Consider the following 27,417-nt stretch of genomic DNA (forward strand, 5'->3'; position numbering starts at 1 on the left):
GCTCGATGGGTGGCAGATGGACTACGTGTACCTGCACGTCGCCCGTGCTCTGACCGCCTTACAGTCCCGTGGGCCCAGCACTCGCTCTTGTCCTGCGCATTTTGCAGCATCTCAGTGGGAGAAGGGACTTTCCCACCCAGGCATACCGGCTCCCTTCACCACTGACAGGATGTCATGAACTCCTGCGTATGATGGTGGGGCAGCCTGGCCACTGCGCGGGACCCTCCACACATGCTGGGGCGCTTCCCCTCATCGCAGCAGGGCTCTCTCCCTCTCATTCTTCAGGTTTGGTCTCTAATGCCCCTCCTCCGAGCAGCCTTCCCTGCTCACCCAAGTCAAAACTGCCCCCACCCCTGTGCTTCCTGCCACGCCACCCACTTTTATCTGCTTTGGGACACTTGTCAGCACCTGTCATCAATCACTGGCTGTGTTGGTCCTCATGCCCACTGCCTGTCTTCCCAATGACACGGTCTTGTCTTTCTCTGTACTGGTCCCAGAACAATCGCCTGACACTTAGGAGGTCCTCCATGAAGGTTTGTTGGCTGGACACTAAGAAAGAGTGTGCTTCCCACCTGCCCTCTGTGGCCCTGGATCCCATGTACGCATGTTTGAGAGCTTGGCCCACTGTGGTGGGAGAGAACCTGGGCGGGGCTTGGGTCAGGACCTGTGCCCCTGCCAGTGGTCCCTGCAAGCAGCTCGCCTGTGTGTAAGTGGGAAGGACATCCATCCCTTCATGGTGTGCCTGAGGACCAAGGAGCTATTGGAGCCTATCCCACAGCAAGGAAGCTTGGTTATAGCTACTAAGATCCCCTCCACCTCTGAGGTGGATGCATTGCAAAGTGGCCTCAATTGTTTGCTCTCCCTGACCCATGCCCACTGCAATGTGACGGCAGCTCTACCTATCCAGAGGCAGAGTTGCTTTCTGCCCTTGGACCTGGGCTGGCCCTGGGACTTTGTATGGCTAATAGGATGCAGTAAAAGTGATGTCATCCAACTGTGAGCCTGGACACAGCGGCTGGCTCCACTTGCTCTCTTGTTGACCCTCCTGCTGGAGGGTGAGACATGCATGGGGCAGTTGTCCCAGCTGAGGGCCTAGGCATGTGGGGTGCCCAGTCACAATCAGCAGAGCTGCTGATCTGGAGCCCACAGCTGAACACAGACCCACATCTTACCACAGTCCCAAGAGCAAGCCCAGCCAGGATCAGAACTTCCCAGATAAGCCCGACTAAACTGCCAGCCCAAACAGCAGAACGATGATCCAAATAATGGTAGTTGTTTCAAGCTACAGTTTGGGGGTTATTTATTACACAGCAGCAGCTAACTGATACATTTTAGTATTGAGAACTACAACATATTGGAACTGGAAGGGAGCTTAGAGACCAACCAATCAGAACGTACAGATGGCAAACTGAAGTTGAATCAGGGCCTCCTGCCTCTCGGCTCCCCACTCCTCTTGAACTGGAAAAGCACAGCCCATGTTACACCTATAACATGGTGGTGGTGACTTGGCTTGGACAAGCAAATCCACCTTAGCGAATGTGTTCAAAGGACATCATCAGGATGACAGCCAACAGCTACCTACAAGGATGTTCATCATAGCATTATAAGAGTGAAGAACAGGGAATAAAGAAGATGACCACAATAGAGGGCTTGTTAAATAAACTTTCTGGTTAATGCAACATAATAGAATCTTCAAAATCATGCTATAGTTACATTCACTTTGGAAACTTTTTCAGTATCCAATAGCCTGAACTATCACACACCCCATGCCACAGTGATTTTACTCCGAGGCCCAGAACCAACAGGTGTGCAAACCCATGTGAGCCAGCAGCAAGAAATCAGTGTTCGTCAGCCACCTTGTCACAAAGGCCCAAAGGGAAGCCCTCCAAATGCCCATCAAGAGTGGAATGGTCATGAGTCACAGCAGATCTAAATGGTGGAATACTACATAGCACAGAAAAAGGACAGGAACAACCATATGCACCCACATGGATGCATCTCCTAAACATGGAGTGAGTGGTTGCCACCAGACCCCAAAGAGCACATGCCATGTGCTTCCATTTATATGAAGTTCAGAAACAGGCAAAATGGTCTATGGTGTCACAGTCAGGATGGGGGTTCCCTTGACAGAGAGTGACTGGGAGGGGAGGGGGGCCTGAGGGCAGGGCAGGTAATGTTTGTTATCTGGAACACTTTATGAAGTTCAAGCTGCACACTTTCCCGTGTGTGTGTTATATTTTAAATACCCACTACTAGCAAAAATGATGCCACAAGAGAGAGAATATTATCTAATGATCTGGAAAAGTGACCCAGGAGTGAGAATCAAAAGAGGTGACAAAAGCATGTAATTCCATCTTATAAGTAAACACATGCACAGAAAAAATGATGACAAACGAACTGTGACCATGGTTCCTGGGTAGAAAGCAGGTCGGAGCCATTCTGTTCTTGCTGGTGTCTTCAAGAAGAGGCTGGGGTTTGGGCTGGGCTGCGGAGCCCATAGCTCTACTGACCACTGATGCCCCGACCCCTTGGCCCTGAGCCCCGTGGGCTGTTACGGAGTCTGGTCTTCTACAGCATGCCGGCAAAGAGTTAAAGGTGGGGGAGGGGGGAGAGCTCAAAGAGCTGGAATGAAAACCTTCCCTGCTCTCCAAAGGGCAGCAAACGCAATCCAGATGTCAGGCCTGCTCACCCTGTAGCTAGCACACAAAGGAAGCACATTCCTCACCCAGCTGCTGGGGCTGAGAGCTGCGGGGGAGGCGCCCCGACATCTGGGCCCCTGCTGCAGAAGGAGGGGCTGCCAGACTGGGGGAGGGGCAGCAAAAACAGCGGACGCCCTCCTCTCCCCGCTCCTGCTCTCCCAGGTACTCTGGAGTCTCCTCTCATCCTCCCAGGTACATTGCCACCAAGGGCAAGTGGCCATCTGCAGACCGGCCTCCGACCTGAGTGGGAATGGGCTAGGACAATGAATGTGGCGGTGTGGCTGCCTGGGTGGGTGGGCTCCAGGGGGTGTGGGTATACACAGAGAGATAAGTGGGTAAGTAGGAGGCAGATGGATGGGTGGGTAGATGATGGATTGATGAGGGGTAGATTATGGATGCCTGGATGTGTGGGTGGATGGGTGGACAGAGGGAGGAGTGGGTGGATGGATTTCTGAATGGATGGAGAGGTGAACGGTTGGGTTGGATCGATGGAAGGATGGATGGACAGATGAGTAGGTGTGTGGGTGCGTAGATGGATGGTGCTCTGACCTGAGTGGGATGCAGATGAGTCCCTTCGCAGGTGCTCCAAGGTGGTGGGGGCGATGGAAACACAGGCCACTACAGCCATGCAGTGGTGGGGAAAGCCCACTTTGGGGTTAGACAAGCTCAAGATCAGCCCCTGACCTCATCTCCTAGGTGGCTGTGGGCAAGCCTCCTTGCTTCTCTGAGCTTTGGTTTACTCATCTGTGCACTGAGGAGGATGTTGTGAGGAGTAAGTAAGAGACTGTTAGCGAATACCCACAACTGCTTTGCGCTTGCATTTACACCGCCCCCCCGCCCGCCAACACACACACACACACACACACACACACACACACACACACCTATCTAGGACACGTTGGTTGGGGCGGGGGACTCCAGGAGAGTCCTCACCTGGCTTGAGCGGATTCAGTGAGGGCCTCCTGGAGTCCAGGACACCTACGTTGAGATTTGAACAGAAGAAGAGTCCAATGATAAGAGTTTGCCCCCCCCCCCCCGCCATTATGGGCTGCGACAGAGGGACAGCATATATAGTGTGTGTGTGTGTGTGTGTGTGTGTGTGTGTGTGTGTGTGTGGTGTCTGCCTGTGTATTTCCCATAGGGAGGGATGTGACCCCAAGAAAGGCTGCAGAACACCCCTGGGATATTTAAAACAAGATCTAATATGTACATGTACACAGTATCTCTAGAAGGAAACAGAAACTGCACCTGGGAAGAAGGGGAGCAAGACTTCCTTGTCTCTATATTCCCTCTGTAACAGACCCCCCCCCCCCCCCATTTAAACCACGTACTTGATTTATTTTTATTTTTTTAATCCTCACCTGAGGATATTTTTTCCATTGCTTCCTAGAGAGAGTGGAAAAGGGCGGGGAGTGGGGGGGAAGAAACATGGATGTGACGGACACATCGATTGGTTGCCTCCATCACAATCGCCGACTTAGGGCCAGGGAATGAAACCCGCATCCCAGGTACTTGACTGGGAATACATCCTGAGACCCTTTGGTGCAAGGGCTGACGCCCTCGTCACTGAACACTCCAGCCAGGGCCCTTGATTTATTCTTTAACTGCTTGCTGCCCACCAGCACGGTGCCCCGCCCCACCCAAGAAGCAAACAGTCACAATAAGTAACGGACAGATCATTACAAACCGTCATATAAGTTAATAAACATACATTGTCTAGTTTATTTATTTTAAAAAAGGAATGGATGAAATCTAAGGAACTCATGGGGCCATGGGTCTGCCCTCTGAGCTCATAGCTGGATCAAGTGGGAAGTCCTATAGACAGCTGCAGGCACGCCCTGGGCTGGGGGTCGAGTGTCAACGCTTCTAAGAAGAGGCGATGCTGCAGCTGGGTCCTGGAGGCTATACAACTTGCACCCCTGAGGGGACGGCGTCCCCAGCAGAGGGCATAGCTCAGTCAAAGGCATGGCAGTCGGGGTTCAGGAACAAACGAAAGCTCTGCCACAGGCGAGGTGGGGAGTGGGCAGGAAGGCCGGGGCAAGGTCCTGCCAGTCTGTGGAGGGTCTGGAAAACCGGGCCCAGGAGTGAGGATTTCCCTCTGCCGGCAACGAGGCGCCACGAAGGCTTAACCAATTCCCAACATGTTTTCATTGTTTAAAAAACGTGCAAATTGGCTGCATATCACCTTGAACTCTCCAGGAAAAGGCTGCCAAATTTTAAAATAATGCTGCGCATATGAATGCTAAGTAATAATTAGGGACTGGCGGGCTCTCCTGCACGTGTTTCTCCTGAGCGCCAGGGGAGTCTCCCGCCAGCCCCAGAACAGCCACCCATCCACACGACCTGAGAGGCCCAGGTCACCTGTGATGTGTACGCTGAGCCACACACACCGGTGAGGCTTATGTCATCCCCTGAAGGGTGGGGACACCATCCCCCGCTGACAGGGCCTGAGGGACTGCAGGCTGGGATGCACGCGAGAGCCCTCAAATACAAGCGGCTGAAATGGGATTTTAGAAACGACCTCCTGGGAAAGACAGGGCCACGCAAAGGCAGTTTGGGCTGGCTTTGCTCCCAGCGTCATCCCTAACCTTTCATCTCCCCACTTTCATAAAGACGACCCTTGAGCTGGTGTGGCTGAGCTGAGGCAAGAGTAAGGCCTCATGTGGCAGCACCTTGATACCCCCTACAGGGAGCACCCTGTAGATCGAGGACCCGGGGCTCCCTTTCAACCCCACCCAGAAGCGCACACATACCCTACGGTCCCTGTGTCCTCTCAGTTCCTGGCACGTTGAAGGCACCAACCAGGCCCGCCCTGATACCGCAACCCAGGGACAAAGGCAGACCGTGAGAAGACCCCACCGCTTTGGGGGCCCTAGGCCCCTCTGCTCCTGTGATCAAGTGATATGCCTCCTACCTAGCCTTCATGGGGGGTCCTGGGGGTTCTCGCTTCCACTTGCAGAATGGGCAAAGGCAGGAGGGCCAGCCCCATGCTGGGAGCTTTTCAGCTAACTCATTATTGAGGTCAAAGCTCACAACACAGGGAGGCCATTACTGTCCTCACTCCCCAGATGCCCAGAGAGGTCCTGATCCTCACCTAAGTCACACAGAACTGGTACAGGGCTTGAGTTCCCAAGGACACCACAGGCACCGTGGCCCCAGCATGCTGCTCACCTCTTCGGATACCCATGGCTGCGGTGATTTCATGATTTTACTCCAGCAGAGCCAGAGGGGCCTGGAGTCCGGGCAGCCTCATACCACCTCCAGGAGGGGGGCCGAGCCCCAGCAGCTTGGCGTGGCTGCTGACGACACACTTTGGGCATTCTGAGCTTGAAGCTTTGGGGCTCTGACTTTCCAGGGCTTTTCTCCCCAATGGATTCCAGAAAGTTCCATCTTCTTGCCCTAGGGACCATCAACATGTCCCAGAAATTCCAACTGTATGTCACCCAAAGGGCACAGGCCAGATCCCCCTCTGCAGGGGGTGCCAAGAGCCTCAGGAGCACCCCCCCCCCCAGCTCCTGGTGCAGAGCTTTTGGGCATCTGCTGTGCACCGTGGGCCAAGTTTTCACCTGCATCACCTCTCACAAGAACCCCACTATTGACCCGGCTTTCGGAGGAGTTAGCAACGTGTCCTTGGTGAGCCTGGCGGCCTGGCCCTGGCCAGGACTGTCACTATCACACAGGAAAACCCAGTCTTGGCAATGCTCCCCCAGCAGAGAGCGAGAGAGGGGGCAAGGCAAAGGGACCCTGCTCCTCCAGTCCCCTGACCCGGAGCCACCGCTGCTGACAGTTCTTGTGGGTCCGTCCAGATCTCTCTGTGTAAATACAATCCTGTGCATGTTTACCCTTTAAGAAAAGGCAAATAAAGGTGCCTACCAGTCAGACGCTTCTATTATCAGCGTTTCCCCTGCTTGCCGACGTGTCTTTTCCAGTGACAACCTGGAGGCTGCGCTCGGGGTCCTCGCTTGTGCGATGGGAATCATTACCTCTCCCCTTGAGTGTTAACGGGAGAATCAAAGGAATACCGCACACCCGCAAAGCGTACTGCTGCAGCCAGGCATACAGCAAGGGCCAAATGAGTGCCGCTCTACAAAGAGGCAACTCCCTGAGCACCTGCTTCCTCCAAGGCCCTCCTGGGAGCTCTCCCTGCAGACGGGCTCGTCTGTCCTACCCCTGGACCCAGGTGGTGGGAGGTTTGGACCCTGCAAAGACAGGGTAGGTCAGGCCCTAGGCCCGCTGCTGGTGCTCAGCACATAGACACATGATATGCCTCCTCGGTCACGAGAAGCTCTGACACGGTGTCGACTGGCAATGTCTGTCGATGGATGTGTGGTTTGCAGTTAGACAGACATGAGCAGAGCAAGGACCATGGGCCAGGTACAGAAGGGCACCAGGTCACCAGGGTGCAAAGCCCCGGTGCCTAGCAACAGGCAACACTGGCAAAACAAGGACCCCACCCACAGGGTAACCTTCCCCCTCCGACCCCCCCGCTAGCATATCGCTGGTAATGAGGTTTAGACCGCCCGATCTTTCATGTCGCTGGTCACGTGAGTCGGACCCTTCCCTGACCTTTCCTTGCCTGGCATGTTGCCGGTCATTCAGGTTCGACCCCCTTAAAGGGGGAGGGATCAAGGGGGCTGGAGAATAGCCCTTCAGCATTAAGCCCCCAGGACAATGAGGTTCTGACCCGAATCGAATATACATCTAGGCCTCAGTTGTGTTTCAGCTCCAGGCCCAGAAAAGCAGCAAATCCAGACAAGTGATGCCATGGCTGACCTCAGGACCAGCTGCATTGACTAATGACCCCCTGCCCTGGTGCCCACCAATCAGTAGAGACCATGACCCTGAAGGGACCCACCTGGAAAGCTGGTGAATATTTTATTGGGGTCCTCCCCTGAGACCTCAAGATGAGGACGGCACTGCTTCTCTCTCCCAAGCGCCCAGGGCCCTTCTTTCGCCTCTGTAACTTGTTTCCGGAGACCATTTCTTCTAGGCTCACTTCTTCTACCTCTGGGACTTTCTAAATAAACTTTCTCTGACGGTCTGAGTCTTGGCTCTGAATTCTCTCTTAGCCAGAACTCAAGTCCTGAGGTTGCTGAACTGAGGTCCAGCCTGACTCCACGAGTCTAACTGGTGCCGTCCTTGTTGCCAGCAGATGTTCTAGGTCTGCACGCTGCATCATGGTCAGGTGAGCAAGGTGGCCGAGTGTGTGATGGGGAACCATGGTGAGTATCTGCAGGTGTGGTCCGACTGTGCAACACCAAGCCTCCAGAAATGTAGTGGAAAAGGTAAGCCTTCCCAGGCATACAGCAACGCCCCACCCAGAAGGGCACCAAACTTGGCAGGACAGGGGCCCCCACCCTTTCCCAGCCCCGCTGGCGTCCCCGCAACCTGGGAACAACACCTCCTTTCTCTGAATTTAAGGAAAACAGCCTCCTCTGGAAGCAAAGCTTTTAAACAGATGTTTCCTCTTGGCCTGAACCTCCCACACCTCCCCCAGCCGGGCCTCCCCTCCAGGCGGGGCCTGCTCAGCTCTCATAGTAGGCAAGGCGCAGGGGAGACCAAGTGACTTCAATTCTTTTTCAGAAGGGGGAGGAAAATATTAAAAAAACGTGTTTTACAAGCCTGCCTTTGCCATTGTTTATGTAAACAGGTAAATTGTTTCCTGCCTCAATTAAAAACATCTGCCACATAAATGAATACCAATTAACTCATCCTGTTTTTAATTACTCTGTTAATTACACGCAGGCAGCAGAAAGGATGGCTGGAGTAGAGAAGCCGAGTGCCATCCCTCCCCCCAGCTTGGCAAGGATCCTGAATGTGTCTGGCTCCTGGAGGATGAGGGTGGCAGGGAGGTGGTGGCACAGAGCCAGCTGGGATTCCCCGAATCGGGACTGCCCAGTGGGCACCTCCTGCCAGGGTCCTCCTGCATAGGGGCCAGCGGTCAAGGGTGTCCCGTCCTGGCGCACACCGGGGAGGGGGAAGCCCCCCTCCTGCAGGCCCTTTCTGCCCCACCTCTTCCTGCCCCTCAGCCTCCTCCAGCCCCAGGACTCCACCTCTAGGCCCTGCTGTCACTGAGAAGAAGAAGGGACCTTAAGGGTGCCCCACTTATGTCCTGGCCATATTTTGTTGGGGCAGGGATCAGAGTCCCCGCGAAAGGGCCCCACTGCTCACTGAGCACCTGCTGAGTGCTCACCGTGTTGTATGTGGCTGGAGGCTCCTGGGAGCGTCCTCACCCACCCACCCCTCACCAGCATTTCCTTTGGCTTGTCCTCCCCCTCCGCCTTCAAGGGGTTTGTAATGACACAGCATCCTCTGCCTGCTTCACTGTCACCCAGCCAGGGCATGCAGGAGGCGCTCAGCACATGCTCACCAAATGAACCAGGCGACCTCGCCCCTGACCATTCCTACTTACAGCAAGAGGCGCGGAGGGCAACAACCTGTCCAGGGCCACATCACCTGCGCCTGCCAGAGCAGGATTTGAGCCCAGGACTCCAATTCCAGGGCTTTTGGTGTGTACATCACCTGTATCACAGTGGGCCAGGCTCACAGGCCAATGCTATTCCAGGGAGTTAGGTATGGGGTGGACCCTCGAGTCTGCAAGTCTGACAGGTCCTGGGAACCACACTTTGGGCAGCTGGGCTCCACCTCTATGCCCCAGGTCTCTCCTTCCAGGGACATCTCCCCGTCCTTACTCGGCCCAGGACAGGACATCCTGCCTCCCACAGACATGTGTGGTTGTCAGACACTCGCCCCATCTTTACGCTCAGCTAAGGGATGCTGAAATGATCAGAGCTGGCTGGCCCTCAGAGCCCATCCAACTAGAGTAGGTAATAGGTTTCTGCTAGAATGCAAGTACAAGCAAATGGGGCACCAGAGCTGCTCCAGAAGAAGGATGCTGCCTCGGGCAGGTTCAATGCGAAAGGAGTGCTGTGATCAGTTAGTGATGCCTGCCACCACTATGAGCGTGGGCAGAGATCGACTAGCAATGTCTGCCACGGGCATCAGATTAACAGCGTGCAAAGGTACCCCACATACTGGTGCATTAGGATTCACTCAACCCCTCCCTTTGCAGATGAGAGACTTGAGACCCACAACATTCTACAGCAGTCTGCTTCTCCAACTCCCTGTTGGTGTCTGCTCAGGGGGCTGGCTGCCCCAGGGGCCTTCTCTGAGGGATGGGTCAACAATACACAAATGGACAGGCCAGAGTCCACATCACACTTGTCCCCAGGGGCAAGTCCCTTCCACAGACTGCTTACATCCCTTAGACATGAGCTGCACGTCTCCGCCTGAAATCCTGTCCCAGCACTGGAGAGAGCAGAGGCGAACAGCCAGTGCAGTGGCCAACAAAATATTAACTCCTTTAATCTTCCCGACAGCCCTGGGAGGTCATTCCATTACGATCGTAGCGATGAAAAAGTAAAACATACTACACTCCAATTTTATAAATGGGACAACCGAGGCACAGAGAGGGTAAGTAACTGCCCAGAGCACACGGCTAGTCAGGGCAGAGCTCGGGTTCTGACCCAGTTAGTGCAGCTCTGCAGGGGCCCCAGCCGGAGCTCACGCAACGGCCTGGATCCACTGTGGTGTCTCCACAGATCCAGTCTCCCCAATTTGGCAAATGGGGATGGAGAGACCCAGAGGAGCCCTGGAACGCTGAGGGCTGGCTACAGGCTAGTGAGGGGCAGGCACGACTTTTGAGTGTGAAGGCAGGTGTCCATTCACGGTCTGGCCATGGGCTGTGAGTGGGTCTCTGGGCCTGAGTTCTCCTAGCGAAGTGGGGGGGGGGGGGGGGAGACCCTCACCTCTGTCTTTTTTTTTTTTTTAAATATATTTTATTGATTTATTACAGTGAGGAAGAGAGAGGGATAGAGAGGGATAGAGAGTTAGAAACATCGATGAGAGAGAAACATCGACCAGCTGCCTCTTGCACACCCCCTACTGGGGATGTGCCCGCAACCAAGGTACATGCCCTTGACCGGAATCGAACCCGGGACCTTTCAGTCCGCAGGCCGACGCTCTATCCACTGAGCCAAACCGGTTTCGGCCTCACCTCTGTCTTGAAGCATGGATGTGAAGATTCCAGGGCTTTCCTGCAGGCCTCTCTGCCCTCTGTTCCCTGCCTGCCTCCCCTTCCAGGCAGGCCACCAAGCTGAATTCCTGCTTGTCGCCTGGTGGTTTCCTGAGCTGCTGTGGGCCCACCCTACTCGTGGCTGCAGGACTTGCACCCTGAGACCTAGATGGGGCGGGAGCCTCTTTCAGATCTTCTGCAATGCACATTTCCTTTCAACACCCACTCGCCATCATAAGGGTTGGGGCGTTTCTCTGGGGCCTTTTAACCAAATTGAGCAATAAAACAAACCTAATAGTAGTCAAGTCATTAAAGGGCTGGGGCTCCCCCATAGCACATTGGGGCCTTGGGCCTGTCAGAGAAGGAGTCCTGTGCCGGCTCACCCCAACAAAGCCAGAGCCATGCCCACGCCCAAGAGGCTCTGTGAGGAGCAGCCAGGAAGCAGAATCTACCCCCTAGGCCTGCCCTTTGGGTGAGAGACACCCCACTGGCAGGCCCACATCCCCGGGTGGTCCAGACATCAAGGAGGCCTCCACACTTGTAGGGAGGAGCCCGGAGGACTCACTGGCTGGGACTTCAAATCGGAGATGGCTGCAGAGAAAAAGACGGTAGGGGTCTCAGATCCAGCAGCACCCCCTGGGAGGAGCACTGAGGGGTGAAGGGCCAGGCAGGGGCTCATGAGGGTGGGCCCAGCGTCAAGGGCTGGTGCCCCACACCCAAGAGGCTATGTCTTCTGTGGAGAGGCCACATTACTAGGTTTAAACCCAGGGATCTTGGGCAAGGACTTAACCTCTCTGTGAATGAGCCAGCACAGGGAATCCCCTGCTGGGTGAATGAATTAGGGGTGGTTGACCTCGCTGAAACCGAAGGTGGGGCCGCCTCACACCTATCTAAATATTTCTCATTCAGAGTCACAGGGGATGCTCTCTATCCCCTCATGGGTGACACGGGCAGTGGGGCAGACAGTTATGACAGAGTGGACTGTCTAGGGAGAAACTAGAAGCCACTGGTCAGTGAGTGCTCACTGTGGCCAAGCCCAGGGCTCATGCAGCGTGTACCAGCCCCCAGCTAGAATCTCAGCGCTGATTCCAAGCGGCACAGAGAGGGCAGGAGCCGGCCTCAGGGCACACAGCGTGGCCTCATCCACGAGCCCACACCTGCCTGGCCCCAGAACAAACGGGCCATTTCTGCAGCGGCAGAGGGTCTGCTTCCAGCTCTGCCTGGGCCCCCGCCCCCTAGGCTTGGGAAGGTGCCAGGCAGGCAGATGGGCCTGACGCTGGTGCAGCCGTGGTGGCAGCTGCTCTGGGGGAGAAGAGTGAGGAGCCAGGTTCCCTTGCCTTCCTCCTGCGTGTGGGAGCCTTCTGGATGTTTTGACTCTTCCCACCAAATGGTCCCAGAACCTCCAGGAGATCCGAGTGTGGCCCTGCTGAGTCAAACAGCCCTCGGGGGGTTTTCTGGGGGGGGTGGGCGGTGAGAGGACCTTCCTCATGCTAAGGCGATAGATAGGCTTGGAGGCTGGTGGAGGATGCCACCTCCCATTTTACAGCAGGGAAAACTGAGCCTTGGAGAGGGCAGGGACATGCCTGAGGCCACACCGCTGGCTCCAGGGTTTCCCCTCTGAACCCTGACACATTGGGCCAGGGCATGTCCGTGAGCCTCTGAGGCACCTGCAAATCGGGCCATGCATTTTTCTGGGGGCTCTAGAGCTGCATCAGCCTCTCGGGGACACTGCACCCTCGTCTCCAGCGTGTCCCTCGGGATGATCTTCCTGAGGCTGGGAAGTAGGAAGACCCTGCCTGCTGTCAAGGCCACGGGGTGCACACCCTCCCCACCTGGGCAGTGTGAACATTTTCATATGCCTGTTTTTACGAGAGAGGCTGCGTGGGCAAAGACCGGGCTCCCCGTCCCTTTCCAGAGCGTCCTCACACCTGCTGCCCCTGCCAGCAGGTCCCCAAGCCTGGCGGGAGCAGGGTCCCGGGCTGCAGGGCGGCCTCTGTGGGCTCCCGGTGTTTGTAGGACTCACTTCCCCTTAACTCAGACCTGACTCACCCACCAGAATACAGAGCTTCCAGGAGCTGGAGCGAGTGGGTCTGATCGGGGAGTAACGCGCCCGATGCTGAGACGTGAGGAGCAACTCAGGGTTATTCTGGGACAGAGAATTCCTCCTCGGGTACCCAGCTGGACAAGCCCCTCCCTCCAGCACCAAACTCCACCAGATTGCCAGCAGGCCCTGCCTGGTCTCCGAAACGCCCATCTTCTGACCGCCCCTGTGCAGTGCAGGCTTCGGGAGACAAGCAGCCACCCCTCCCCCTCCTCCCCCTTGGCAGTGGCGACCAGGCCAAACCGTGGGACATGTTTTGACACGGAGGTTCGCCACGTGGCCCATCAACACAGGTGACCTGTGCTCAGCCAAGAGCTTTATTTAGGAAGGACGTGGGTGAGCCCCGGACCTGCCAGCTGTGGGGCCGTGACGAACCCGCGGGACTGTTCCAGGTGTCCTGTGGGCCTCGGCGTGGGCTCCCGCACAGAGGGATGCGGTTAACCTGAAGGGGTCCCACGGGGCCTGCACGCTGGGGATGCCATCCGGAGGCCTACAGGCCCAGCTCTGAGCGGGAATCTGGCTCAGGGACAAATTGGTCGCTGCTGTGTAGTTATCAGGGTGGCGAGTCAGGCAGACACCCCCCTCCCACGCCCCCCGGACGACAGGACAAAGCCGGGCACGCAGGACACTCACTGCCTTTCATGCTTTAGTATTCACACCAGCACCTCTGCCTACACAAAGCCCGCAGTGCCGACAGCGTGGCTCCCATGCCGGCCTTCTGTCACCTCCCGCCCCCGTCCCTGCACCTTCCCACCCACCAGGCCCCCTTGCTGGTCCTCAGAGGTGCCTCCTGGTCTCTGCACTGCTGTCACCTGTGCCAGAGAGGCTGTGCCTGATGCCCACCTGGTTTCCTCTCCTTCCAGGCCTCAGCTCACTGTCACTTTATCAGACAGGCCTGACCTGACGGGACAGCGACCTCCCACCCAGCCCGTGACCCTCCCTGGGCCCTTGGTGAAGAAAATATCACGTGTCTCCTTCATTTATTGCCTGTCTCTCTCCTAACAGAGTAGCCGCGCCCCGAGGGCAGCAGTCTGATGCTGGATTCTGGAAAGCGCCCATGAGCAGCAGGCGCTCCATGGTTATTTGTGAAAGGAATAGACATGCACCCAAACCAGTGACCTCCTGATGGGAGGCCTGTCTCAACTAACTGTCACCCAGCTCTGTGCCTGCGTCTCACAGGCCGGGTAGCAGCGACCCCCCACCCGGGGTCAGCCTCTTGGGGAGACAACAGCTGGAAACTAAGGTCACAATGGTCCACAGTCCGCACCCCACCAGGAGGCGTGGTGAGAGGAAGAGGGAGGGACTGAATTTCTGCTGCACATTGAGGGCTCCACTGTTTTCCGATGCGGAGGGAAATGAAAAACAACTCTCCCGTGCCCTCCCAGCCAGGATATGGTTGTTCCGATTCCTCCCTGTGTCCAGACAGACTGGGGGAGGGGAGGGTCTAGCCATCCTTCTCCGTGGACCTCCTCAGGTCTCCTGCCCTGTGTGGGGTCAGCCTGGGTGTCCAGGGGGACAGCAGCTGCATCCGCTGATGGGGCCACACTGCCAAGGTCCTGCCCTGATTTCACATCTGACAGCTTCCATACTTCCCTCCCTCCTCCTCTGACCACACCTCACAGTGACCTCCCTGCAGGGGGTGGGCTCTGGTCCCCTCCCACCCAGGTCACATAGGCTCCTTGTGTACCAGGAGTTCCCTCCTAGGTGGTAGGGGAGGGCCACATGGAGATGCTCTGTCAACAGCCAGCATACACTGCCCGGGACGCCCTGCAGAGCCGGGCCGTCTGTGCCAGTAGCCCCAACTGCCAAGGCCACTGGCCAAGGCTCCAGACACCCCGAGGCGGAGACACAGCGTCCCCGTCAGGCCTTGTCCGAACTCCTGACCCAAGCACCCGGAGCACGGTATGTTCATGGCTGTTCCCGCTGCCGTGCTTGGGGTGGGCTGTTGGGCAGCCGTTGGAACTGGGGACCTCTGTGAGCGGGCACCCAGGGCCTGCTCTAGTGAGTGTTTCTGGATCACTGGGGTGTGCCCTCTCCTGCCTCCGAGCGAGGACTGGCTGAGCTGAGCTCTGGAGGAACATCTGTTTGGGGGTGGACAATGTCAGGTGTGCAGACTGCCCAGGATGACGACCCTAAGCTGCCTCCCCTCCGTGGCTCCTGTGCAGGCAAGTCTCAGCGACTCCCGGCGCTGGGAAGCAGACTTGGCGATGAGATAACTGTTGGTGGAATCAAATACAGCGACAGCTTGCAGGCAGACGAGCTGCTGTTCAAACAAGCCTCTCCAAGCACACAGCGAAGGCGTCCCCACCAGCCGGGGACCCTAGGCATCGGCGCCTGGGAGATGTGGTGGGGGGGCTCCCAGGTGGGACATGTTCCTGTTCCTCAGGACCTCCCGCATGAGGGGTCTGTCTGGGCTCTGGGGGGTGGTAGGGAACATACAGACAAAAGTGCTGCCCTCACAGGACTGACCTTCTAGGAGGGAGCCAAGCAGTGCTACACAGAAGAAAAGGCACAGCACAGGGAGAGTGGGGGTGCCCTGGAGGAACAGCAGGGGCAGGCCACTCACTGAAAGGAGACCCCAGAACGAGACCTGATGGAGGGCAGGCGGGAGCCATGCAGGTGTCAGGAGGAGCAGGCAGAGGGACTGCCAAAGCCGAGGCCCTGGGGTGGGAACATGCCCGTGTGTCTGGGAACAGCAAGAAAGGGATTTCAGTGAACAACTGGGGGCGGGGGCGTGTGGCCTCAAAGCCGCTGCAGCCATTTGGTCTGTCCCTAGAGCTGCCTCATATGACTGGCTTTGAAGGGGACCCCTCGTGCGAGGACCCCCATCTACCTCCCAAATGAGGGACAAGGACAGAAGCTGGGAGACCAGATGCGAAATCTTGTTCATGCCATGAAGGTTAGACGCAGGTGCTGGGGAGATTCAGTAACTGTTTGTGGAACCAAATACAGTGACAGCTTGCAGGCAGATGAGCTGCTGCTGTTCAAACAATCCTCTCCAAGCACCCGGCAAGGGCGTCCCCACCAGCTGGTGACCCTGGGCAACCGTGTTCACCACCCCCGGCCACAATGTGGTCACCTGTGAAAAGAGGACGGCGGTGGCCACCCTCACAGGTGTGTGGGAGGACCCGGAGGCATTCGGGGGAGCCTGGGCAGCCAGGGCAGGCAGCTCTTCTTCATTCATCCCTTGGAACCCAGCAGATAACGAGTTGAACTTAGAGTGACCACATGACCCAGCACTTCCTCTCGGTGTGTTAGACCTAAGAGAATGGAAAACATGTCCACACAAAAACTTGCACCTAAATGCTCACAACAGATTATTCACACCCCAGATGTCCATCAACTGATGATGGATCCGCAAAATGCGTCTACCCTGCAATCAAACATCAGTCATTAAAAAGGAGTGAGGTACTGACACGTGACAACATGGACAAACCTCAAAAACATCACGCTAAGCGAAGGAAGTCAGCGCAAAAGGCCACATAGTATATGACTCTATTTATATGAAATGTCCAGAACAGGCAAATCCACAGAGACAGAAAGACAACTAGTGGCTGCCAGGGGCTGGAGGGAGGGGAGTGGCGAGTGAACACAAATGGGTATGAGGTCTCTTTTTGGGGTGATGAAAACTTTGGGGAACTAGATGGTGGTGATGGTTGCACAACCTTGTAAATGTCCTAAATGCCACTGAATTGCGTACCTAAAAACGGTTAAAATGGTGGAATGGAGGTTCCTCAAAAAATTCAAAATAGAACTACCATATGATCCAGAAATTCCATTTCTGAAGACATACCCCAAAGAATCAAAAGCAGGGTTTTAAAGGGATATTTTATATCCACGTTCACAGCAGCGTAATTCACAAGAGCCAAAAGGTGGAGCAGCTCTAGTGTCCATCGATGGAAGAAGGGATCTACAACATGGATGAACGTGGGGGACATGATGCTAAGTGAAGAAAGCCAGTCACAAAAAGACAAATCCTACATGATTCCACTCATATGAGGTCCCCAGGAGTCACATTCACAGAGATAGGAAATAAAACGGTGAGTGCCAGGGGCTGGGGAGGGGAAATGGAGAGTCACTGTTTAATGGGACAGGATTTCAGTTTCGGAAGATGAGAAGCTCTGTGAATGGATAGTGTTGATGGTTGCACAACAATGCGAATGTGTTTAATACCACTGAACTGTATACCTAAAGTGATTAAGATGGTAAATTTTATGTTCTGTGTATTGGAGCACAATTAAAAACACCCCACTGGGGAGACTGAGGTAGGGCAGGCTGCAACCTCTCCACCCCTCCATGCCGCAGCCTGTCTGTGTTACTAACAGCACAGGATTGGGGAGCCCAAGCTCAGCGTGAGGGACACGGGTGTGTGAGGGGCCAGGCTGACCTTCCTCCCTTGGCACCTGGGGCCCATCCTATGGTGGCGCTAATGTGGGAAGGCCACAGCCCATCCCCCCCCCCCTTTCCAGGCTCTGTGCTCTTTCCCACCTGAGGGACTGAGCAAGTGGGCAGGCAGTACTGCGAATGAGGGCAGGCCCCAGCGGGCTGGTGATGTGGAGATCTTATTATCTCTAACTCAAAACACACCCCATATATGTAGGCATGTCCTTAGGGGGCCAGGAGGGACCCTATGGGAAGGTCTGCCCAAAATAATCTCCTAAACCAGGAGGTCTAACCGGGATGAAGGCCACTGTGATGTGAGGAATACCACACAGAAAAGGGGTCCAGGGTACCTGGAGGGAGTCTCAGGCTCTATGAGAGTCAGATAAAAGCCCTCTGTACATGTGACATTAAGATAAATCAAGTCCAGGATTTCACAGTTATTGCCTCAACCTAGAAGCCCCCAGGGTCAGTATAAGCTCTGACTTCGACTCAGAAAGGAAAATCGAGTCTGTGCCAGGTGCTGTGGTGGCTCCCGCTACCAGATATATGCAACCATGATTGTTGAAATTCCAAAAGGAGGTTTCATGTGGACCAAGAAGCTGTAGAAATGCCAAAGTGAAGAAGGGCTAGCACATGGGCTGGCTTAGAATTTAGGCATCTGACTCCCAAAACTAGGCTCTCCCATGACAAATCCATGTAGATGTAGAGTGACAGGCATCCTGGGACAGTGATGTAGGTATACAGTATAGTGACAGGCATCCTGCGCAGTCCGTGTAGGTGTGTAGTGACAGGCATCCTGGGACAGTCTATGGAGGTGTGTAGTGACAAGTGCCCTAGAGAGTCCATATAGATGGAGAGTGATGGGTATCCTGGGGACAGTCCATGTTGATGTGTAGTGACAGACATCCTATGACAGTCCATGTAGATGTGCAGTGACAGGTGTCTTGCAACAGCCCATGTAGGTGTGTACCGACAGGTGTCCTGGAAAAGACCATGTAACAGTGTAGTGACAGGCATCCTGTGACAGCCCATGTAGATGGTAGTGACAGGCCTCCTGGGACATTCCATGTAGGGCAGTGACAGACGTCCTGGGACAGCCCATGTGGGTGTGTAGTGACAGGCGTCTAGGGATAGAGTTCTATCTCGGAGGCCTTTGCTGGTCCCTTCAGTGAACGCTGACTTCAGTCTCCAGGGTGCGGGGCCCTGGGTGTGGGGCAAGTCTGTTCTGACTTCTGTGCTGGTTCCCACCTGAGCTTCGGTTACGCTGAGACCAAGTTCCCACGTTGTCACAGTGCAGCTGGGCCGGGAAGAGCAGGTGGGGATTAAGACCTGGCACGCACTCTTCCACTGTTATCAGCTCTGGCCATCTAGATGGGCATGGGCTCTCCTAGAAATGCCCCCAGGCAGTCAGGTGGAGGTCACACTTCCTTCTTCTGCCTGGTTTTCACACTTGCACACACACACATTATATGCTCACACTCACACTAACGTCCATGTGTGCAGTCACACACACAAGGGCTCCTGAGGCCAGATGACAGTCCGAGCAAGAGGCCAGGGCTTGGAACCCCAAGGCCTGGTGAGAAGTCACCACCCGCTACTTGGAGACCTGGTGTGGCAACAACACAGAGGCTCTCGAGTTGTTAGGTAACTGGGTTCCTGAGTGGAAATCCCACCTCTGCCACCAAGGAGCTATGGGAAGTGTGATCCCAGCCTCAGTTTCCTCTCTGTGAAATGGGAGGGGAATGCAGCTGGGGAATGAAGCTTGTGTCCCCAGGTGGCACAGAGCACAGAGAGCTTGGCCCTGAGCTTGCTGTGTCGTCATGTGTGGGGAGGTGGGTCAGCAGGCGCGGGGGCCCGGGCTGCACAGGAGGACATAGGTGTAGGGAGAGTAGGCCCCCTACCCAGTCTGTCTGGGAGGGAGAAACGGGGTTTGAGTGCAGAACTGTCTGATGCCCCACCCACCAGTGAATCCCAGGACAGCACTGGGTGTCCGCCTAGAGCGGGGATGTAACGGCCATGTCCCCAAGCCAGTAACCACACGCCAGATCACATGGATCTTTCATACCTTATCACAACCTGAGGAGACAGGAGCCCTGTGGCTGTATTTTGCTTTTGAAACCAAAGACACAGAGAGGGTGAGTGATCTGCTGATGACCACACAATCAGTGGGAGAGGAATCATGGTTCAAATCTAGCCAGTGGGACTCAGAGAAGCCAGCATGCTGCCCCTCCCCCTCCCCACTGCCCCAGAGAACGGGGCAGGAGCTCCTGGAGCTCCGCAAAGAGCTGTGGCCCCCTTGCCTCTCAACACCTCCCCTCCCCTTCCTGCAAGAGGGGCCCTCGGCAGCTGGGGGACTTCCCTTTCCTGCTGCTGCCAGGTCAGGACCACTGGGCGAGAGCTCCCGTGTGAGTCCCACCTGTCACCCAGGGCCCTCGGCACACGAGGAGCTCTCCCCACCTGCCCCCGGGAGGCCCAGGCGCGTCTCATCTGGCCCTTTTCCTCCTGCCCTGCCCCTACTGTAGACTTTTCTCTGCTCAAGTAAACAGAAGAATGTCCCGGTGCCCAGTGCCCGGACGTCCTCCCCAAACCTCCTCCTGCCACGTCCTCCACCGCACTCCCAGCCTCGGGGGCCGCCTGGGTGGCTCCGAGTCTGACTCTGGGAGGCACTGTGTGTGTGCACAGCGAACAGGACGGATGTAGGCGGCCGAGAGTGTGTGGCTGAGCAGCAGAGGGGGCGCTGGCGCCTTGGCGGAGAGACATCTTCCTTATTACGCATCTTTGTTTTCCTTCCAGTGACATCTGGCTCACCGTGAGGTCCCACGAATTACGAAAAGCAGAAGTCTTAACTTCTGTTTTATTGCTGCAGGAAACCGTGCTGCAAAGAGCGCGGCGGGAAGCACGTTCTCTCGCACGTCTGAGGCTCCAGCCCAACCCTGCACCCTGCACCCTGGGTTTGGCTGTGAACTCAGAAGCGGGAACCAGGCACCAATTATTTATCACTTTCATCATCATGAGTTTCCATCCCGAACGCCAGGGCTCTGCCTGGGTCTTTCCACTGATGCTGCAAGGGCGGCTTCCACTCCAGGAATTTGTTTCCAGACAGCGGAGCCCTGCTTGCATTAGCGTTCTTGGCTGAAGGCGGCCCTCAGAGGCACTTGGGGGCTGGGCCTCTCCTGCAGCCCCTGCCCTCCATGTGGCCTTATCTGGGCCTCATGTAAAGGGGGTGGTGGGGGGGGGGGGGGAATCCCAGACTCAGGGAACCATAGAAGTAGAAACAGGCCTGTTCTTTTTACCCAAAGGCCTGAGGGCATGACCTCAGGAAAAGATGTGGAGGTGTGATTCCCCGTCCCAAACAGTCCTGAGGAGACCTAGAGCCACAAGCGTAAGCCAGAATAAGCCAGGGAGCAACTGGCTTCTTGTAAATACACAGCATGGGGCCTGCCGCCTGGCCAGGACCTGGGAGCCCCAATCTCCCAGAAGCTATGCCATAGTCCAGAAAAGAGCCTGTCAGCCCCTCTGAACTGCCCCCAGTGGGCCTCGACCCTCAAAGGCCGCACCCACCAATCACGAATTTCCAGCCTCCGCCTGTCCCTCCCTCAGACGACACAGTGGCTCCAGGCACGGTGCACAGCGTATCTCCAGGGGCTCTGAGTAAGCAGGTGCCTGTGGGCCCAACACTGGCCCTCAGGATTCTGAACTTGGAGGTTTGCTCCAGGGGCCTGGCCACCTCCACACGGGAGCAGCAGTGTGGCGCCTGCCCACCTGCCTCTGGTGAACCTCTCGGGCCTTCGCATCCCCGTCTGGAAAACGGGACAGCAAGGGTGCCCACCTTCAGGCTTGTGAAATGTAAGGAAGCGTGCCAGCACAGAGCCTAGCACAGTGAGAGTTTCTGTTGGTGCTGCAGTATTACCATGCTACCCCCCTGCCTGGCACGACACAGGTGTTCATTCACTGTCCGCTCAGTGACTGAGCCGTGGGTGGCAGACACTTCCCGGGGCATTTCTTGGCAGTAAGTGCAATCACGGCCATCCTCTTGCATTTACAGATGACAGAGTCCAGGTCACCTCTCTCCTCCCAGGCCTGGGAGGTGACACCAGCTGCCCAGACATGGATTCCTATTAACGTGATGCTATGTTTGGATGCCCTGTTCTAACAGCCAGACAATGTCCAGTGGCTTCTAGGAGGCCTTGAACACAATGATCCCCTCCCAGCTCTGGTGTGAACTGGGAACAGCTGGGATAGGGCTGGCCTTAGGCGCTGTGACCCAGACAAGGCTGAGGTGCGCTTCCTCCTTGACCTCAGGTGCGCCTGATGTCAGCTACAGCTGTGCTTCATGTGCCTGAGGCGAGTCCAGGTGAAAGTTCGGACAGCTGAGGCATTAACCCCAGTCAGCACCAAGCAGTCCACCACCTGTCCCCACAGGTGTAGAAGGAATGCTGGCAGGAAGGCCAGGATGAGGGCAGGAGGGCCTTGGGCAAAGGGAGGCCGATGCAGGGGCCGGGGCCAGAAGCCAGGCAGCCGCTTTCATGCAGTGTGGGGGATGGGGGGGGGGGGCGCAGCAGAACCCAGACTCCCTCCGGAGCCTGATGGGCCCGCACCATGCTGGGTATTTGTGAAAAAAGGGAAGGTCCCACCAGCCCTGCAGGTGTCACGCAGACTCAGTGAGTCCGAGCAGGGCTTGGCCGATAGTAACTGCCCAACAAGGCGCTGACAGTTGGGCTGCTGTGACTGGGAACAGATGCAGGCACGGGTCCGAGCAGTGCAGTGGGCAGATGAGTGCAGGACACAATAAGCAGGACAGAGATGCCCCACAGAAATGCCAGTTCCCTCCCTAAGAGCTCCATTAATTAAGCACCTACTGTGTGCAGCTTTTCACCATACTCCAGGGAAATGGGTCACAGAGCCTCTTCCCTGTTTTGGAGTCCGAACACACACGCACACACTGACTGGGGAAGGAATTCGGATCATTTGAATTCCACCACCATCCTGAGGATCCTGGTGCCATGGGAGGCTGAGGATGAATCAGATGACCCCAAACACAACCCACTCACGGAGCCACAGGGGATGGGGAGGCCAGCCAGGAGCCTCAGAAAGGATTCAGTCAGCGGGAATGCCTTGCCCATACCCCCCATTCGTGTCTCCCCCCCCACCCCACTCTCTGCGGCTGGCTGGTCCTCTGAGAGGTGGCAGCCCTGCTGGCTTGAATCTTTCAGATTAGTGACCCAGCCTCCCGGCGTCTCCAGATCCTTGCGTAGGAAGGAAAATTAATTTCTTCCAGTCATGCAGAAATGAAAATATGTGGAGCCAAATCAGAGAGATTTCCTGGAGGTGGTAACTCAATTATGTGGATAACCGGGTGACAGAGGAAGAGCGTGTGGACCCAAAAGGGCTGGTGGGTGGCCCGAGGCAGCCCCAGAGGGTCCTGGAGGGAGACATCTTGCTGAAATCCTCCAGCCCACCAGCCCTAGCTGGGCTTGTGAATAAACGAGTACCGCGCACGTGACTGTCCCTTCCTCCCATCACACACAGATCGAGAGAGAGCTGGGTTCCCCCAGAAAACTGGACCTACGTGGTGTTCTCCCGGCCTGTGTCTGCCGAGCTCTTGGGGAGCACGGAATGCCACATCTGTCCCCCCTTTCTCTCCTTTTCCCTTCCAACATAGAGTTGGTCTGGCAGCCTAGCCCTCCAGACAGCGTGGCTCTTTGGGCATGGCAGTGTTGGCTGCACAGAACAGAACCCTCTGCCTCCTGGGCCCAAGTGAGTTTTGGGGCTCCCCCCATCCAGAAGGGCAGGGTAGGGGTGGGGCAAATGACACAGCTGGACCCCAGTGCCCAGGAACTGTGGGTAGGACCTTCCTGCCCCTGTGCCTGCGGCAGAAAGGATACCAGGGGCCGCCTTGTATCTGGGACCCGGGGAGAGTGGGACTCCCTCGGGCCCAGCCCACCTTTCTCCCGGGTTCCAACCTTAACAAGTTTCCAGAACCTTGCAGCAACTTGAAAGAGCAATGCTAGGATGCAGAATAGCTACCCCCCTTTGTCCCCATCCAACCCCTGTCCTCTGAGGGTGGCCGCCCTGGGAACCTCCTGTTTCTGGGTCTAGGGGAGGAAACACACACCCAGTTAGACATAATGAAGCAGTATCCTGGCCACAGGGTCAAAGACAGGGCCTGACAATTATTCAGATCTCCCTACAGAGGCGCATAAGGTCTCCTCTATTCTCAAAGGAAATATTTTTGTCCTTGGCCTCTGGAACAGGCCTTGGCCCTAATGGTGGGGAATATAGTGGGTTTTTTTTGGGGGGGAAGGCAGGGGTCCCCACACCTACAGGGGTCTGCCCACTAGTCTGTGGCTCCCAGGCCCAGCACACAGGGGCTGGGAGGAGGGACAGCCTGGGGCTGTGTGTTCAGAGCCCAGGGGCTCACAGTGTGGCTTGCCGCGGGCCCCACTGCCTTCTGCTTCACGTAAGCCCATCTAGGGCTGCATTTCCAGCCATCTGTCCCTCCACATCGGCTCACACCTCCCTCCCTGCGGTTCCCACAGCCTGGCTCCCAGCCTGTCCTACACGCAGATGGACGGTTCCCAAAGGGTGTGAGCATAATCACTGCCATGGGGCTGCACCGGAGGCCCCGCGGGCTGTCAGGACCCCAGGAAAGCTTTCAAGCTCCTCTCCCCAATCATCCAGAGTGGGTCGAGGGTGTCTGAGAAGACTTCGCCCAAGACCATCTAACTCCTGACCACCACTCTCCTGAGTGGCAGGGCCAGGAACCAAAACAAGAGGGGCAGGGGCTCCAGAGAGCTTGGACCACCCTCCCCAGCCAGGCCACTGGACCCTCCATCTATCCTGGCGTCACCCTCTAGGCCCCCTCCCAGTCCTCTGTCACCTGGCCCAGGGCCTTTGTCAGGAAGCCCAGATCCGCCAGGGGAGCCTTCAGGACTCTCCACCCTCCCACGCAGTCCCCACCTTAAGTTTGACCACATCCCAGGCAGGTCAAGTTCTCGGTTCACCTGGAGAAGGGGTGGGGCGGGAGTCATTCAGTCCAAGTGGGTGGGCGCTGAGTGGGCTGGCCCCACCCTACCGTGGGCTCCAACTTTGCAAAGTGGAAAGAGGGTGCCCGGGGCGCCCGTGCATTCGGCGCGGCTGCAAGAAGACCCCTGGACGGCAGCCGCGGGCGAAGTCGGGGTGACAGCGGCGGCGGCGCACGGGACAGACGGGGCACTTACGGTCCGGAGGTCCGGCAGACGGAGGCGATCGCACTCTCGCGACCTGGCTCCCGAAGTGGCTTTTCCTTCGAATTCGGTCCCCGCCTCCGTAACTTGGGGGGCGATCCGCGCTCCGTCTTCTCCCGCCGCGTCAGACTCAGGCGCGCGGCGGGGCCGGGGCGCGCGGGGCGGCCGCCTGGGCCATGCCCGGGCTCGGCTCCGGCCGCTCGCTCCGCCCTCCCGGCTGCCCGCGCGGGAACAAAGCGCGAGCGCCGCCCCGGGCGGTCTCTGGCCTCCGCGGCCCGCGCCCGGTCCAGCCGCCGCGCCTTTGGCTCGCGGGCGCCCGGCTCCGGCTGCCGCGCTCTCGCCCGAGTGTCTCACGGGGCCCCGCGGCCCCCGCCCCGCGCGCTCCGCCTCCGCCTCCTGCCCCCCGCCGCCGCCGCTGCGCCACCTGCCTCCCTCTCGGCGCCCATCGCGCTCGGCTCCGCCCCGGGGCGCCGGCCGCGGAGAGGGGCCCGGGCTCCGTGCGGGCCGGCTCGGGAGTGGGGCGCCGCCCGCCGCCGTCCCCGTCCCCGTCCCCGCCCCGGGGCAGACGTGGACCCCAGGGAGCGCCCTGGCAACTCTGTCGGAGGCTCTGGGGGGCCCAGCTGGCGGCCCTGAGTGTGTGTGCAAGTGTGGGGGCTGATCCGGCCGGTGGGAGTGGGGTGTGTGTGCTGTTGAGCCCGGTGCCGGGGTGGGGGGCGCCGCGGAGTCCCGGGGGGAGCGGGGTGCGGTGGAGAGAGGGATGCACACTGCTCTGTAGCACGGGGTTCCCGCGAGGGTAGCGCTGGATGCCGTGGATGGGGAATGCGAGTGAATGTGCGGGAGCGCGGGGTGCCGTGGGGGTGCGGACGTCTTGGGGGTAGCAGTGTGGGCGCCGTGCGGGGAGCGCAGGTGCCGTGCGTGGCGGACCCACCGCTCGGGCCAACCCTCGCCGGCTCCGCAGGCCGCGCCCCGCGCGGGCGGGCGGGGGCCTGGAGCTGAGCGTGTCACCACACACACCCACCTCTGGCGGTCGGTGGCCGCCCGCCTAGCAGTTTTAGGAGTCGAGGCGTCTGGCGCCCAGGCTGGAGGCGAGCGGCAGACGCCCTCCCCCGGCCTCCGGCCCGCCCGCCGCGAGGCCCGGGTCGTCTCCGCGCTCGGCCGGCAGGGGGCGCCTTCCCTCTGCCGCCCGCCAGGGTCCGCTTGCCCCACGCGCGGAATCCAGGAGATAACCCAGACGAAAATGCTGGAAGCGCAGGATCCCTCGCTCTCGGGCTCTTCGGCCCGGGGCCAGTAGGGGTGCTTTGCGCTCATTTGAATATCATTCATTTACTGCCAACCCAAAGAAATGCCCCAGGCTGCTGCCCGGGGCCTCTCCAACCCCACTTCACTCCTCTTCCCCTGCACGTCCCCACCTCCCCTTCCCCACCTGATTTACCTCTTTTTCTTAAGTGCTTTGTGGCATATCTGATGCATTTGCCCAGTTAGTACATTTTAGGAAAATTGATGTTTTTTTCTTTCCTTCCTCCCCCAACCCATACACACTTTATTTCTTTGAAGCAAGCTGAGGTCCCAGGGTCAAGGTCTTAGGAGACAGAGAGGCCAGGACTTCAGAAAAGCGGGGCCCTGATTTGCATCTCATTTGGCATAAATCTGCATGCGAAGGTCCAAGGTCCCCAATTCTCAAGTATAAAAATACAGCAATGTGCCAAAAAAATGTCCCTCTTCTTCCAGGTTTCTCCCTAACCCTTGCCTCTCCTTGACTGAGCTCTGCCCGCCAGAGCTGAGCTGGGCAGAGGAAGCCTCCGGAAACACAGACTGAGGCCCTGGGAAGACGGACTGCTCCTGCGGCATCCTCTGTTCCACCCCGAGAGGCACCCCGCACCAGGCACCAGGCACCGGGCACCAGGCACGGAGCAGGGGACTAGTCAGCTAAGTCACCAAGCAGCCACCTGCCCCTGCCCCCTCTCCCCCAGTCCCTTGACCTCCTGGGCTCTGTCCTTGTAGAAATAAGAGGCTTGGTGGTGAATGATTTAATTGTAACACAAATGCCTGGCACCAACTGTTCCTCTGGCTCTCAGAATGTGCTTCAATGTGGGCTCAGTCAGTCATTGCCATTTCACAGACGAATGCAGATCTAAAGGTGGTGGTCACGTTGCTTAAGCCACAGACTTTCTGCACTAATATTTATTGATACCGACTCCCTCACTTCATGGACTCTGAGATAGCAGAGATTTTAAGATGTACCAATATTTTATGAGCCACTAAGAAATGAGAACATGCTCTGAGTTATAATCCTTAGATGCCTCTAGATTCCAGAAATGTTAACATGCAAAAAAAAAAAAAAAGGGCCAGGTAGGGCGATGAGCAGTGAACAGACAGCTTGAAGCAGCCTCAGGGGCTCTCAGCTGGGTAGGGAGGTAAGCACCTCCTCAAACAACCACTGAATTTACCTGGAGCATTAGCTGAAGCTGGATACAACCTGAGCCTGAGGGCCCCTGCAACTCAACCCTACAAACATCTTGTCTCAGTTCTTTGTGCTACATTACCAGTTGTAATGTCACCGATGGAAGCAAGCATTTGAGATACAACAGACCCCGAAACCCTGAGAAAAAAACTGCAATCATCGAACACCCTGCTCTGTGTCCTGTGTCAATCTGAAAGGCTCCTTTGTCCCCGCCTGAGGTAGGGCTTCTTCCTGTCTTGCCTGGCTGGATGGCTCAGTTGGTTGGAGCATTGTCCCATACACCAAAAAGGTTGTGGGTCCGATTCCCAGTCAGGGCATATACCTAGGTTGCAGGTTCAATCCCAGTTGGGGCGCATATGGGAGGCAACCAATTGATGTTTCTCTCACATCAATGTTTCTCTCTCTCTCCATTCCTCTCTCTAATATCAATAAACATATCCTCAGGTGAGGATTAAAAAGGAACCACCTTCCCT

The 27,417-nt window shown here is 57.0% G+C and overlaps 1 protein-coding gene across 4 annotated transcripts in view; it reads right to left on the reverse strand.

Moving 5' to 3' along the window:
- CBFA2T3 (CBFA2/RUNX1 partner transcriptional co-repressor 3) overlaps positions 1–27,417 on the reverse strand; it is a 90,150-nt gene that overhangs the window by 32,062 nt on the left and 30,671 nt on the right. For 2 of the 4 annotated variants that reach the window (XM_079799757.1, XM_079799756.1), the window contains exon 1: positions 24,478–24,942. The exons of the other annotated variants lie outside the window; for them this stretch is intronic. The gene's annotated coding sequence lies outside the window, so the exon portion shown is untranslated. Of the gene's footprint in view, positions 1–24,477; positions 24,943–27,417 lie in introns of those variants that run through there. 4 annotated transcript variants of the gene reach the window in all.

The sequence above is a fragment of the Cnephaeus nilssonii genome (genome assembly GCF_951640355.1).
Source record: "Cnephaeus nilssonii genome assembly, chromosome: 20".
Classification (NCBI taxonomy): Eukaryota; Metazoa; Chordata; class Mammalia; order Chiroptera; family Vespertilionidae; genus Cnephaeus; species Cnephaeus nilssonii.